The sequence below is a fragment of the Hyperolius riggenbachi genome, chromosome 10 (assembly GCF_040937935.1).
Source record: "Hyperolius riggenbachi isolate aHypRig1 chromosome 10, aHypRig1.pri, whole genome shotgun sequence".
NCBI lineage: Eukaryota > Metazoa > Chordata > Amphibia > Anura > Hyperoliidae > Hyperolius > Hyperolius riggenbachi.
The window spans coordinates 163,681,411-163,695,453 of record NC_090655.1 but is presented as its reverse complement, the minus strand read 5'-3'; the positions used below and the strand labels follow the sequence as shown (position 1 = coordinate 163,695,453).

Below are 14,043 nucleotides of genomic sequence, written 5' to 3'. Positions count from 1 at the left end.
AGAAGGCATGTGCCTTCAACTCCCAAGATCGTCAGGACGTAGTTGACTATTTAACACAGAACACCTCATCTTCCGCAGCCACCAGCGCTACTACTAGCACCACATCCGCTCCATTTGACACTTTGCAGGAGTTATTTGGTGGAGAATTCACTGATTTACAGCCATTATTGTTACAACAAGATGAAGGCGCTAAGCAAGTTACAAAACCTCATATATCTGAGTTAGGCGTCACTATGGATGTAAGGTGTGAGGATGAATAAGTACCTGCTGTTGGTGCAAATTATGAGGTGTCTGATACAAGCGAAGCTGTGCAGGATGATTATGATGATCATACTGCCATGGATGTCACGTGGGTTCCCAATAGAGGAGATGAACAGGGGGACAGTTCAGAGGGGGAGTCAGAGAGGAGTAGGAGGAGACGAGTTGCTGAAAGAAGCAGGGAGAGCTCGTCGTCAGAAACAGCTTGTGGCAGTGTCCGGCGGCATGGGTCGCCATCTATGGACAGCCAGCCAACATGCCCTTCAACGTCAGCTGCTGCCACAACCACCACAGTGCCATCATATGAGTGTCTGCCTCAGATGAGAGCGATGCCATCTGTACTCTCTGCCACTAAACATTGAGCCGTGGAAAGACCAAGACCCGTGTAGGGACAACTGCCTTACAAAGGCACATGATGAAAAAGCACAAACTGCAATGGGAAGACCAGCTGAGGAAAAGCAGCACACAAAAGCAAAGCCACCCTCAGTCTCCTCTTCCTCCTTCAGGTGCAGCATCTTCAGCCGCTTTATCCCTTGCATATTCACAGCCACCCTCCTCCACTCCGCCTCTCACCTTGAGCGGTTCCTGCTCCTCTGCCCACAGCAGCCAGGTGTACTTGAAGGAAATCTTTGAGTGGAAGAAGCCAATGTCTGCCAGTCACCCCCTTGCCCGGCGTCTGACAGCTGGCTTGGCAGAACTGTTAGCTCGCCAGCTATTACCATACCAGCTGGTGGACTCTGAGGCCTTCCGAAAATTTGTAGCGATTTGGGACACCGCAGTGGAAGATACCAGGCCGCAATTATTTCTCAAAAAAGGCGATACCCAAACTGTACCGTGATGTTGAAAGGCAAGTGGTGTCATCTCTGGCACACAGCGTTGGGTCAAGGGTCCAGGCTCGGACTGAGCCGGCAGGAGCTCGGGATTCTGCCCGGTAGGCCTCTTACTTACAGGGCCCTGGGGGCCCCTAGCACTGTAGGAGGGGTGAGAGGTCACAGCCAGGCACAGCGCAGGAAGGAGGAGCAGTGGGGAGGGGGGGCAGTCCCCCCCCTCCCCCCTCACCTGGGGCCCCCCTTCCATGCAGCCTGCCCTGGCCCGAATCCCTTCTTATAACGACAGACCTCAGATCACGACGAAAGCAAAGTGACAGGCCGCGTACGCTATCCACACTGAACATATTCCAAATGCAGAAGTGACGTCATTGACCTTTGACGTCACTTCCGCATTTGGAGTATGTTGAGCGCGCATTGTGTGTGCGGCCTGTGACTCTGCTGTCGCCGCGATTTGAGGTCTGTCGTTATAAGAAGGGATTCAGGGACAGCCAGGCGGTGGGCCCCGAGGACCAGTCGCCACGAGATCTGAGGTCTGTAGTGCACCCTGCCCCTGCGCTGCATCAAACACCTGCACCCTGCCCTGCTGCTGCACCCTGCCCCAGCACCGTGACCCTGCTGCTGCACCCTGCCCCTGCACTGCACCCAGTCCCTGTCCCCTACCCAGCACCCTGTCCCCTACCCAGCACCCTGTCCCTGCAGCCTGACCCTTCTGCTGCACCCTGCCCCAGTACCCTGACCCTGCTGCTGCACCCTGTCCCTGCACTGCACCCTGTCCCTGCACTGCACCCTACCCTGCACCTTGACCCTGCCCCAGCACCTTGACCCTGCTGCTGCACCCTGACCCTGCTGCTGCACCCAGCCCCAGTACCGTCCCTGCACCCCGACCCTGCTGCTGCACCCTGCCCCAAGCACCCTGTCCCTGCACTGCACCCTGCCCCAGCACCCTGACCCTGTTGCTGCACCATGCCCCAGCACCCTGTCCCTGCACTGCACTCTACCCCAGCACCCTGTCGCTGCCCCAGCATCCTGTCCCTGCACTTCACCCTGCCCCAGCACCCTGTCCCTGCCCAGCACCCTGTTGCACCCTATCCCTGCCCAGCACCCTGTTCCTGCACCCTGTCCCTGCAGTGCACTTTGCCCCAGCACCCTGTCCTCTCACCCTTTCCCAGCCACAACTGGCCTAACCAGCACCCTATCCCTGCACCCTGGGTCTGTACTGCACCCTGCACTGCATCATGCCTCTGCACAATGCCCCAGCACCCTGACCCTGCTGCTGCACCCTACCCCAGCACCCTGACCCTGCACCAGCACCCTGACCCTGCTGCTGCACCCTGTCCCAGCCCATGCTTAGCACCCTGACCATGCTGCTGCACCCTGCCCCTGATGCTGCACGCTGCCCCAGCACCCTGACCCTGCTGCTGCACCCTGCCCCTGCACTGCACCCTACCCCAGCACCCTGGGGTCTGTACTGCACCCTGCCCCTGCACTGCATCATGCCTCTGCACAATGCCCCAGCACCCTGACCCTGCTGCTGCACCCTGCCCCAGCACCCTGACTCTGCTGCTGCACCCTGACCCTGCTGCTGAACCCTGCCCCAGCACCCTGACCCTGCTGCTGCATCCTGCCCCAGCACCCTGCCCCTGCCTTAGCACCCTGACCATGCTGCTGCACCCTGCCCTTCACTGCACCCTGTCCCGGCACCCTTCCCCGGCACCCTGACGCTGCTGCACCCTTCCCCAGCACCCTGTCCCTGCACTGCACCCTGCCCCAGCACCCTGTCCTGCACTGCACCCTGCCCCAGCACCCTGTCCCTGCACCCTACCCAGCACCCAGTCCCAGCACCCTGACCCTGCTGCTGCACCCTGACCCTACACTGCACCCTACCCAGCACCCTGTCCCTGCCCCAGCACCCTGCCTCAGCACCCTGACCCTGCTGCTGCACCTTGCCCCAGCACCCTGTCCCTGCACCCTGCCCCAGTACCCTGACCCTGCTGCTGCATCCTGCCCCAGCACCCTGTCCCTGCACCCTGCCCCAGCTCCCTGTACTGCACCTTGCCCTAGCACACTGACCCTGCTGCTGCACCCTGTCCTTGCCCCAGCACCCTATCCCTTTCCCAGCACCCTTTTCCTGCACCCTGTCCCTGCACTGCACCCTACCCAGCACCCTGTCGCTGCCCCAGCACCCTGCCTCAGCACCCTGACGCTGCTGCTGCACCCTGCCCCTGCACCCTGACCATGCTGCTGCACCCTGCCCCTGCACCCTGACCATGCTGCTGCACCCTGCCCCCGCACCCTGCCCCTGCTGCTGCACCCTGCCCCTGCACTGCACCCTACCCCAGCACCCTGGGGTCTGTACGGCACCCTGCCCCTGCACTGCATCATGCCTCTGCACAATGCCCCAGCACCCTGACCCTGCTGCTGCACCCTGACCCTGCTGCTGCACCCTGACTCTGCTGTTGCACCCTGACTCTGCTGTTGCACCCTGACTCTGCTGCTGCACCCTGACTTTGCTGCTGAACCCTGCCCCAGCACCCTGCCCCTGCCTTAGCACCCTGACCATGCTGCTGCACCCTGCCCCTGCATTGCACCCTGTCCCTGCACCCTTCCCCAGCACCTTGACCCTGCTGCTGCACCCTTCCCCAGCACCCTGACGCTGCTGCACCCTTCCCCAGCACCCTGTCCCTGCACTGCACCCTGCCCCAGCACCCTGTCCTGTACTGCACCCTACCCAACACCCAGCACCCTGACCCTGCTGCTGTACCCTGACCCTGCTGCTGCACCCTGCCCCAGCACCCTGACCCTGCGCTGCACCCTTCCCAGCACCCTGTCCCTGCCCCAGCTCCCTGTACTGCACCCTGCCCTAGCACACTGACCCTGCTGCTGCACCCTGTCCCTGCCCCAGCACCCTTTTCCTGCACCCTCCCCCAGCACCCTAACCCTGCTGCTGCACCCTGCCCCAGCACCCTATCACTGCACCCTGCACCAGCACCCTATCCCTGCACCCTACCAAGCACCAAGTCCAAGCACCCTGGTCCTGCCCCAGCACCTTGACCCTGCTGCTGCACCCTGACCCTGCTGCTGCACCCTGCCCCAGTACCGCCCCTGCACCCTGACCCTGCTGCTGCACCCTGCCCCAGCACCCTGTCCCTGCACTGCACCCTGCCCCAGCACCCTGCCCCTGCTGCTGCACCATGCCCCAGCACCCTGCCCCTGCACTGCACCCTGCCCCAGCACCCTATCCCTGCACCCTACCAAGTACCAAGTCCAAGCACCCTGATCCTGCCCCAGCACAGCTGTATAATATATAACCAAGCTCATGTCCTAGGAGAGAGACTGCAGTGTAATTTGCGTTACAAGTTCAGTGCCTGATTGTACTGCTGGGATTGTGCCTTGCTACTGTGTGATTGCATTGTGCATGTGGCGTTCCCGTATTTTGGCCTAAGCGCAAAGCTGACCCAAATACGAAAACGCTGGACTGAGTGCAGACCACTCGACAGCAGAGTAAGAATTGTTGGAGTGTCCAGCAGCAGCTAGTGGTGGCAGTGAGAAGTGTTTTTAAGGGGTGACAGCCTTGTGTTAGCTTGAATAAGGCTGCTTCCCCTCTCGATCTGGTCAAACCCCAAGTCGGGAACCTGCAGGATTGCCTGGGGTCGGTTCCTGACAATGACTCTGGCAGGATTTGATTGTAAGCTCCTTTGAGGACAGTCAGTAACATAACTATGTACTCTGTAAAGAGCTGAAGCAGATGTCAGTGCTATTAATTATAATTTGGTAGGACATTAGACTAGGACTATGTTAGGGATTAGATTGTGAGCTCCTCCAAGGACAGTCAGTGACATGACTATGTATTCTGTAAGGTGCTGCAGAAGATGGCTGTACTAAATAAAATAATAATACTGATGGGGATGGAAAGAGGTCACTTGGTACTTCTGAGGGTCGGAGGAAGTCACTGGGTGCTGCTGAAGGAGAGGTCAGAGGGTGCTGCTGAGGGTGGGTAGAGGTCACTGGGTGCTGCTGAGGAGAGGTCACTGGATTCTGCTGAGTATGGAGAGAGGTTGAAGGGTGCTGCTGAAGGTGAGGAGAGGTTCCTGGGTGTTGCTGAGGGAGACGCCACTGGGTGCTGCTGAGGGTGGGGAGAAGTCACCAGGTGATGCTGAAGGTTGGAGGAGGTTGAAGGTCACTGGGTCTGCTGGGATGGGAGAAGGTCACTGGGTGCTGCTGAGGGTGAGGAGAGGTTGCTGGGTGATGCTGAACTTTGGAGGAGGTCACTGGGTGCTGCTGAGGTTGGGAGAGTTCACTGGGTGCTGCTGTGGGTGGGGGAACATCACTGGATGCTGAGAGAGGGCGAAGTCACTAGGGTGCTGAGAGAGGGCGAAGTCACTAGGGTGCTGAGAGAGGGAGAAGTCACTGGGTGCTGAGAGAGGGAGAAGTCACTGGTTACTGAGAGAGGGAGAAATCACTGGTTACTGAGAGAGGGAGAAATCACTGTGTGCTGAGAGAGGGAGAAGTTACTGGGCGCTAAGAGAGGGAGAAGTCTCTGGGTGCTGGGGTAGGGAGACGTTACTTGGTGCTGCGAGAGGGAGAAGTCATTGGGTGTTAGAGGTGGGGAGAGGTCATTGGGTGCTTCAGAGGTTAGGAAGAGGTCGTTGGGTGATGCTGAAGATTGGAGGAGGTCATTGGGTGCTGCTGAAGGTAAATGCACTGGGTGCTGAGAGAGGGAGAAGTCACTGGGTGCTGAGAGAGGGAGAAGTCACTGGGTGCTGGGAGAGGGAGAAGTCACTGGGTGCTGGGAGAGGGAGAAGTCACTGGGTGCTGGGAGAGGGAGAAGTCACTGGGTGCTGGGAGAGGGAGAAGTCACTGGGTGCTGGGAGAGGGAGAAGTCACTGGGTGCTGGGAGAGGGAGAAGTCACTGGGTGCTGGGAGAGGGAGAAGTCACTGGGTGCTGGGAGAGGGAGAAGTCACTGGGTGCTGGGAGAGGGAGAAGTCACTGGGTGCTGGGAGAGGGAGAAGTCACCGGGTGCTGGGAGAGGGAGAAGTCACTGGTAGTGTTGGGCGAACATCCAGATGTTCGGGTTCGAGAACGTTCGGCCGAACGGTGTCCCGATGTTCGATACATTCGTGCCGAACACCGAACATAATGGAAGTCAATAGGGACCCGAACTTTCCTGCTTTGCAAAGCCTCCTTACATGTAACATAGACCAAATTTTCAGGGTATGTGGACGGGGGGTGGGTATAAGAGGAAACTATTTTTTTCCGAAAGGACATTATAGTTTTTGAGAAAAACGATTTTTAAGTTTCAAAGGGAAATTGTCTTTTAAATGCGGAAAATGTCCGTTTTTTTTTGGCACAGGTAACAACAATCTTGTATTATTTTCAAAGCAAATAATATGAGTTTTGTCACCATGCAGTGATTAATAAATACAAATGGGATATTAGGGAAAGTGGCAACGCTAAGCCATCACAGATGTTCATGGTCCTTGGTCGGGGTTGGACTCGGGGAGTGTTGCGTAGTCGTTTCCAACCCACGATTGATTCATTTTAATTTGTGTCAGCCGGTCTGCATTTGCTGTGGAGAGGCGGATACGCCGATCTGTGATGATGCCTCCGGCAGCACTGAAACAGCGTTCGGACATAACGCTGGCTGCAGGACAAGCCAGCACCTCTATTGCGTACATTGCCAGTTCGTGCCAGATGTGTAGCTTAGAGACCCAATAATTGAAGGGTGCAGATGGATTGTTCAACACGGCTACGCCATCTGACATGTAGTCCTTGACCATCTTCTGCAGGCGATCGGTGTTGGAGGTGGAACTGGGCGATTGCTGTTCTGTGGGCTGCTGCATGGGTGTCAGAAAATTTTGCCACTCCAAGGACACTGCCGATACCATTCCCTTGTGGGCACTAGCTGCAGCTTGCATTCTTTGTTCCCCTCCTCGTCCTGGGTTTGCGGAAGTCAGTCTGTCGGCGTGGAACTGGCTAGAGGAGGAGGAGGATGTCAATCTCCTCTCTAATGTCTCCACAAGGGCCTGCTGGTATTCTTCAATTTTGACCTGTCTGACACTTTCTCCAATGAGTTTTGGAACATTGTCTTTGTACCGTGGATCCAGAAGGGTATAAACCCAGTAATCCACGTCGTCCAGAATTCGAACAACGCACGGGTCGCATTCAATGCAGTCTAGCATGAATTGAGCCATGTCTGCCACAGTCCTAACAGAATCCTCATCATGTTCTTCTGAGCTTGACGCACCCTCATCATCATCACCAGCATCACGCCGTCGCCCACCTTCTTCCTCGTCTTCTTCTGCTGTCCATTCCCGCTGAATCGTGGAAGTCCAACGTGCACCGCTCTGTCCCTCGGCAGTGGGGGCATCCAAGTCCTGCTCCAACTCCAGCTGTTCCTCGTCCTCTTCTTCAGCATAGCTGGGAGGACCAGCGTTTCCTGAGGCAGATTGTCTGATGTTGGTATCATCATCACGCTGATCGTTGTCCTCTTGAGATTCCCCCACTTGCATCCTGACTGCGGCTTCCTTGATCTGCAACATTGATCTCTTCAGTAAACACAGCAGTGATATCGTAATGCTGACTGAAGTGTTGTCACCGCTCACAAGCAACGTGGATTGCTCAAAATTTTGGAGGACTTGGCAGAGGTCCAACATGGTGGCCCAATCAGATCCACAGAAGCTTGGTAGCTGCCCGGATGCGCCTCGGTACTGCGCCGTCATGTACTGGACCACTGCACTCTTCTGCTCGCAAAAGCGTGCTAGCATGTGCAGCGTCGAATTCCAGCGCGTGGGTAAGTCACACACCAAGCGAACTTTCGGAAATATTTGGCCACTCGTCGCACCTTCAGCAGAAGATCTGCCACGCCTGGGTATGTCCTCAGGAACCGTTGAACAACTAGGTTCATAACGTGTGCCAGGCAAGGGATGTGTCTCAGCTTAGCCAACTTTAAAGCGCGAATGAGATTGCTCCCATTGTCACACACAACCATGCCTGGTTTCAGGTCCAGCGGTGCCAGCCACAAATCGGTCTGTTCCTTGATTCCCTTCCAAATTTCTTCACCTGTGTGCTGCTTATCTCCAAGGCAGATCAGCTTCAGTAAGGCTTGCTGACGCATGGCAACAGCTGTGCTGCACTGCTTCCACAACGACCCTATTGCTGGGTTACCGATGCCGGATGAGGTACAGCTTTGAGAGGCGTTGGAGGAGAAGGAGTCAGTCGAGATTGGTGCCTCTGAGGGACGCCGGTCCAGCAGTTTGCGGCGTGGGCGACACCCGCGCCGTAGCCGGTGAGGAGGAGTCACTGCCAGGCTCCACAAGGTTCACCCAGTGTGCCGTCAGGGAGATGTATCGACCCTGGCCAAAGGCACTCGTCCAGGTGTCTGTGGTGAGGTGAACCTTGCAGGCAACAGCATTTTTCAAGCTTCTGGTTATTTTGCTAACCACGTGCTCCTGTAACGCTGGCACTGCAGACCGCGCAAAATAGTATCGGCTGGGAACCACGTAACGTGGGATGGCAAGCGCCATCATGCGCTTGAAGCTGTTTGTCTCCACCACGCGATATGGCAGCATTTCGCAGGCCACAAACTTGGCTATGCTGGCTGTTAGTGCCACGGCCCGGGGGTCATTTGCTGGCAATTTTCTCTTGCGCTCCAACATCTCCGGGACAGACAACTGAACCGTAGGATCGCACACTGAAGGACAGTTGATTGTTGTTGTCGTGGTCGTTGAAGACTGGGAAACGTCAAGAGGACTGTTGCGGAAACTGACATCGTCGTCTACTCCGGATGTTTGTGCACCACGTAATGGCTGGGCTGCTGCTGAGGAGGGTCTGGTGACAACGGAGGCAGTGTTGCTGGGGGCTGGAAGCGAGCCGCTACCCTGGCCTTGCGTGTTTGACCACAGAGTGCTATGTTTGGCTACAATGTGGCGGTGCATGCTGGTGGTGGAGAGGTTGTTGACATTTTTCCCCCTGCTCAGTCGGGTCCTGCACACCTTGCAAATCACCATGGTAACATCCACTGTGCAGTCTTCAAAGAAAGCCCAGACTTTTGAGCTCCTGCTTTGCTGGCGAGTTTGCTTCGTGCCTCTTTGGCGTCTCACTTCTACGGCTACGCCTGTTGTGTCCGAAATGCCCCGCCTACTTTGTGGCACATGGCAAACTCTTGCAGCAGTGGGTTCTGCAGCAGACTCATCTGTACTGCTGCTATCCCGACGTAGTGTTGGGCGAACAGTGTTCGCCACTGTTCGGGTTCTGCAGAACATCACCCTGTTCGGGTGATGTTCGAGTTCGGCCGAACACCTGACGGTGCTCGGCCAAACCGTTCGGCCATATGGCCGAACTAAGAGCGCATGGCCGAACGTTCCCCGAACGTTCGGCTAGCGCTGTGATTGGCCGAACGGGTCACGTGGTTCGGACCCGAACGCGCTCTGATTGGCCGAACTGTCACGTGGTTCGGGTAAATAAATACCCGAACCACGTCATATCTCCGCCATTTGTCTGTGGGTTTAGCTTTGGGTAGGCAGGCAGGGTAGTTCGCGCTCCAGCCACGCTAGCCAGGGTCCCCCCCAGTCATTGTGTGTCGCTGCTGGGAATAGTAGTACACCGCTCGCTCAGCATTCTGTTTACTGCCACTCTGTGTACCTCGCTCAGCCACACTATATAGCATTCTGTTTACTGCCACTCTGTGTCTGCTGGGAATAGTAGTACACCGCTTGCACAGCCACACTATATAGCATTCTGTTTACTGCCACTCTGTGTACCTCGCTCAGCCACACTATATAGCATTCTGTTTACTGCCACTCTGTGTCTGCTGGGAATAGTGGTACACCGCTCGCTCAGCCACACTATATAGCATTCTGTTCACTGTTCTGTGTCTGCTTGGAATAGTGGTACACCGCTCGTTCAGCCACACTATATAGCATTCTGTGTACTGTTCTGTGTCTGCTGGGAACAGTAGTACACCGCTCGTTCAGCCACACTATATAGCATTCTGTGTACTGTTCTGTGTCTGCTGGGAACAGTAGTACACCGCTCGCTCAGCCACACTATATAGCATTCTGTTCACTGTTCTGTGTCTGCTGGGAATAGTGGTACACCGCTCGCTCAGCCACACTATATAGCATTCTGTTCACTGTTCTGTGTCTGCTGGGAATAGTGGTACACCGCTCGCTCAGCCACACTATATAGCATTCTGTTTACTGTTCTGTGTCTGCTGGGAATAGTGGTACACCGCTCGCTCATCCACACTATATAGCATTCTGTTCACTGTTCTGTGTCTGCTGGGAATAGTGGTACACCGCTCGCTCAGCCACACTATATAGCATTCTGTTCACTGTTCTGTGTCTGCTGGGAATAGTGGTACACCGCTCGCTCAGCCACACTATATAGCATTCTGTTTACTGCCACTCTGTGTACCTCGCTCAGCCACACTATATAGCATTCTGTTTACTGCCACTCTGTGTCTGCTGGGAATAGTGGTACACCGCTCGCTCAGCCACACTATATAGCATTCTGTTCACTGTTCTGTGTCTGCTTGGAATAGTGGTACACCGCTCGCTCAGCCACACTATATAGCATTCTGTTTACTGTTCTGTGTCTGCTGGGAATAGTGGTACACCGCTCGCTCAGCCACACTATATAGCATTCTGTTCACTGTTCTGTGTCTGCTGGGAATAGTGGTACACCGCTCGCTCAGCCACACTATATAGCATTCTGTTTACTGTTCTGTGTCTGCTGGGAACAGTAGTACACCGCTCGCTCAGCCAGAGTATATAGCATTGTGTTTACTGCCACTCTGTGTACACCGCTCAGCCAGACTATATACCATTGTTTACTGACACTCTGTGTACACCACTCAGCCACACTATATACCATTGTTTACTGACACTCTGTGTACACCGCTCAGCCAGACTATATACCATTGTTTACTGCCACTCTGATTCTGCTGGGAACAGTAGTACACCGCTCGCTCAGCCAGACTATATAGCATTGTGTTTACTGCCACTCTGTGTACACCGCTCAGCCACACTATATAGCATTGCGTACTCTGCCAGTCAGTGTGTATATTGCTGGGATCAGTAATACTCCACTCACCGTCAACCACTATATGAGCTCAACATGAGTTCCCCAGAGACCTCCGCTGTGAGCAGCACTCCCAACAACAGCAACAGCCAACGCCCCACGCAAGCTATAACATCCACCCCAGCAGCCAGTGGTCAGCAGCAGCCCTCCCCGGAGGAGAACGTTGTGTCCATCAGTCCGTCGCCAGAGCGATTAATGAGGGCTGCCATTGAGGAGATGATGGGGCCTGATGTGGAGGAGGAGGTCTGGCTCAGGCCAGCATCCCAAGTTAATGTTGAGGACGATGAGGGGTCTGTGTCTGGGGATGTTGGGGTGGCAGAGGTGGTGGGTGGGTCAGACTCAGGAGAAGAGTTGTATGATGAGGATGATGATCGGGACCATCTGTATGTGCCTCAGAGTCCGACCCCGGAAAACATGTTGTATCGTGTGTTTAGGTACTAAAATCTGCGTTCCCTCCCAGTAGTGTTGGGCGAACAGTGTTTGCCACTGTTCGGGTTCTGCAGAACATCACCCTGTTCGGGGTGACTATATAGCAGACTATATAGCATTGTGTTTAATGCCACTCTGTGTACACGGCTCAGCCACACTATATAGCATTGTGTTTACTTCCACTCTGTGTCTGCTGGGAACAGTAGTACACCGCTCACCCGCCACTGTATAGCATTGTGCTCTGTGTCACTGCTGACAATAGTGGTACACCGCTCACCCACCACTGTATAGCATTTCTGTACTGCCACTGTACTGCTGCCAGTCAGCGTGTACTTTAAGGATAAGTGAAATGAGGAAGAAATCCGGTGAAAGAGGGAGGGGCAAGGGAAGAGGTGTTTCCCCTGACGGTTCACGTACAGGCCACAGGGGAGCACCCAAGAAAACCCACTCAATACTGCCCATGTTGTCCAGGACAACAACCCTCACAGATCCAAAAGAACAGGACCAGATAATTACTTGGATGACCTCTCAAGCGTCCAGCAGTGGGTTAAGCAGCACCAGCACATCACGCACGAGGTCCGAGTCCTCAGCCAGTTAAAGTCTGGGCTTTCTTTGAAGACTGCACTGAGGATGTTACCATGGCGATTTGCAAGGTGTGCAAGACCCGCCTGAGCAGGGGGAAAAGTATTAACAACCTCTCCACCACCAGCATGAGCCGCCACATTCTATCCAAACATCCCACTCTGTGGGCAAACGCGGCAGGACAGGGTACCACCAGCAACACTGCCTCCCTTGGGTTCACCAGACTCACCACCAGACCCGCCTCAGCAGCAGCAGTAGCCCAGCCATTGCGTGGTTCACAACATTCACAAACATCAGACGATGCTGACACTGTCACTTTCCGGACTAGTGCTCTTGAGGTCTCCCAGTGTTCATCAAACACAACAACCAACAGCCCTTCGGTGTGCAGCGCTACGGTTGAGTTGTCTGTTTCTGAGATGTTTGAGCACAAGAGGAAATTGCCAGCAAATGACCCCCGGGCCGTGGCAGTAACAGCCAGCCAGCATAGCCAAGCTTCTGGCCTGCGAAATGCTGCCATATCGAGTGGTGGAGACAAACAGCTTCAAGGGCATGATGTCAGTGGCCATCCCACGTTACGTGGTTCCCAGCCGCTACCACTTTGCGCGCTCTGCAGTGCCTGAGTTGCATGAGCACGTGGTCAGCTAAATAACCCGAAGCTTGAAGAATGCCGTTGCCTGCAAGGTTCACCTCACCACTGACACCTGGACGAGTGCGTTCGGCCAGGGTCGATACATCTCCCTTACCGCGCACTGGGTGAACCTTGTGGAGCCTGGCAGCGATTCCTCACCTGCTACGGCGCGGGTGTTGCCCACGCCGCAAACAGCTGGATAACAACAGCAGCACCTACCTCTCTGACTCCTTCTCCTCCAACGCATCTCAAAGCTGTACCTCATCCGGAAATGCTAACCCAGCACCAGCAGCAGTAGGATCGTGGAAGCAGTGCAGCACAGCTGTTGGCATGCGTCAGCAAGCGTTGCTGAAGCTGATCTGCCTTGGGGATAAGCAGCACACAGGGGAGGAAATTTGGAGGGGAATAAAGGAACAGACGGATTTGTGGCTGGCACCGCTGGACCTGAAACCGGGCATGAAGCTAGACACCTGGCACGAACTGGCAATGTACGCAATAGAGGTGCTGGCTTGCCCGGCAGCCAGCGTTATGTCGGAACGCTGTTTCAGTGCTGCCGGAGGCATCATCACAGATCGGCGTATCCGCCTCTCCACAGAAAATGCAGACCGTCTGACTCAAATTAAAATGAATCAATCCTGGATTGGAAACGACTACGCAACACTCCTGGACCCCAACCAAGTAACATGACCGATGAACATCTGGGATGGTTTAGCGTTTCCGGTCCCTGTTTATTGAACCTCTCATCTGTATTACATTTATGACTGCATGGCGGCAAAAAGCATTGCTGCTATATCCGCACGCTTTTTGTCCTCATGCAAGGCCTGGGTTGTTGTGTCTCACAAAGCGTGGCCTTCTCCTCCTGCGCCTCCTCCTGTTCCATCACGTGTGCTGCTGCTGCTGCTGGGTTACCGTTGCCGCGTGGTCCCTGTTTATTGAACCTCTTATCTTTATTACATTTATGACTACATGGCGGTACAAAGCATGCTATCCGCACGCTTTTTGTCCTCATGCAAGGCCTGGGTTGTTGTGTCTCACAAAGCGTGGCCTTCTCCTCCTGCGCCTCCTCCTGTTCCATCACGTGTGCTGCTGCTGCTGCTGCTGCTGGGTTAGCGTTGCCGCGTGGTCCCTGTTTATTGAACCTCTTATCTTTATTACATTTATGACTACATGGCGGTACAAAGCATGCTATCCGCACGCTTTTTGTCCTCATGCAAGGCCTGGGTTGTTGTGTCTCA

General features: G+C 55.3%; 1 protein-coding gene across 2 annotated transcripts in view; it reads left to right on the top strand.

Moving 5' to 3' along the window:
- The window catches only part of PRXL2A (peroxiredoxin like 2A), a 588,565-nt gene that overhangs the window by 515,856 nt on the left and 58,666 nt on the right, over window positions 1-14,043 (top strand). The gene's annotated exons all lie outside the window — the stretch shown is intronic.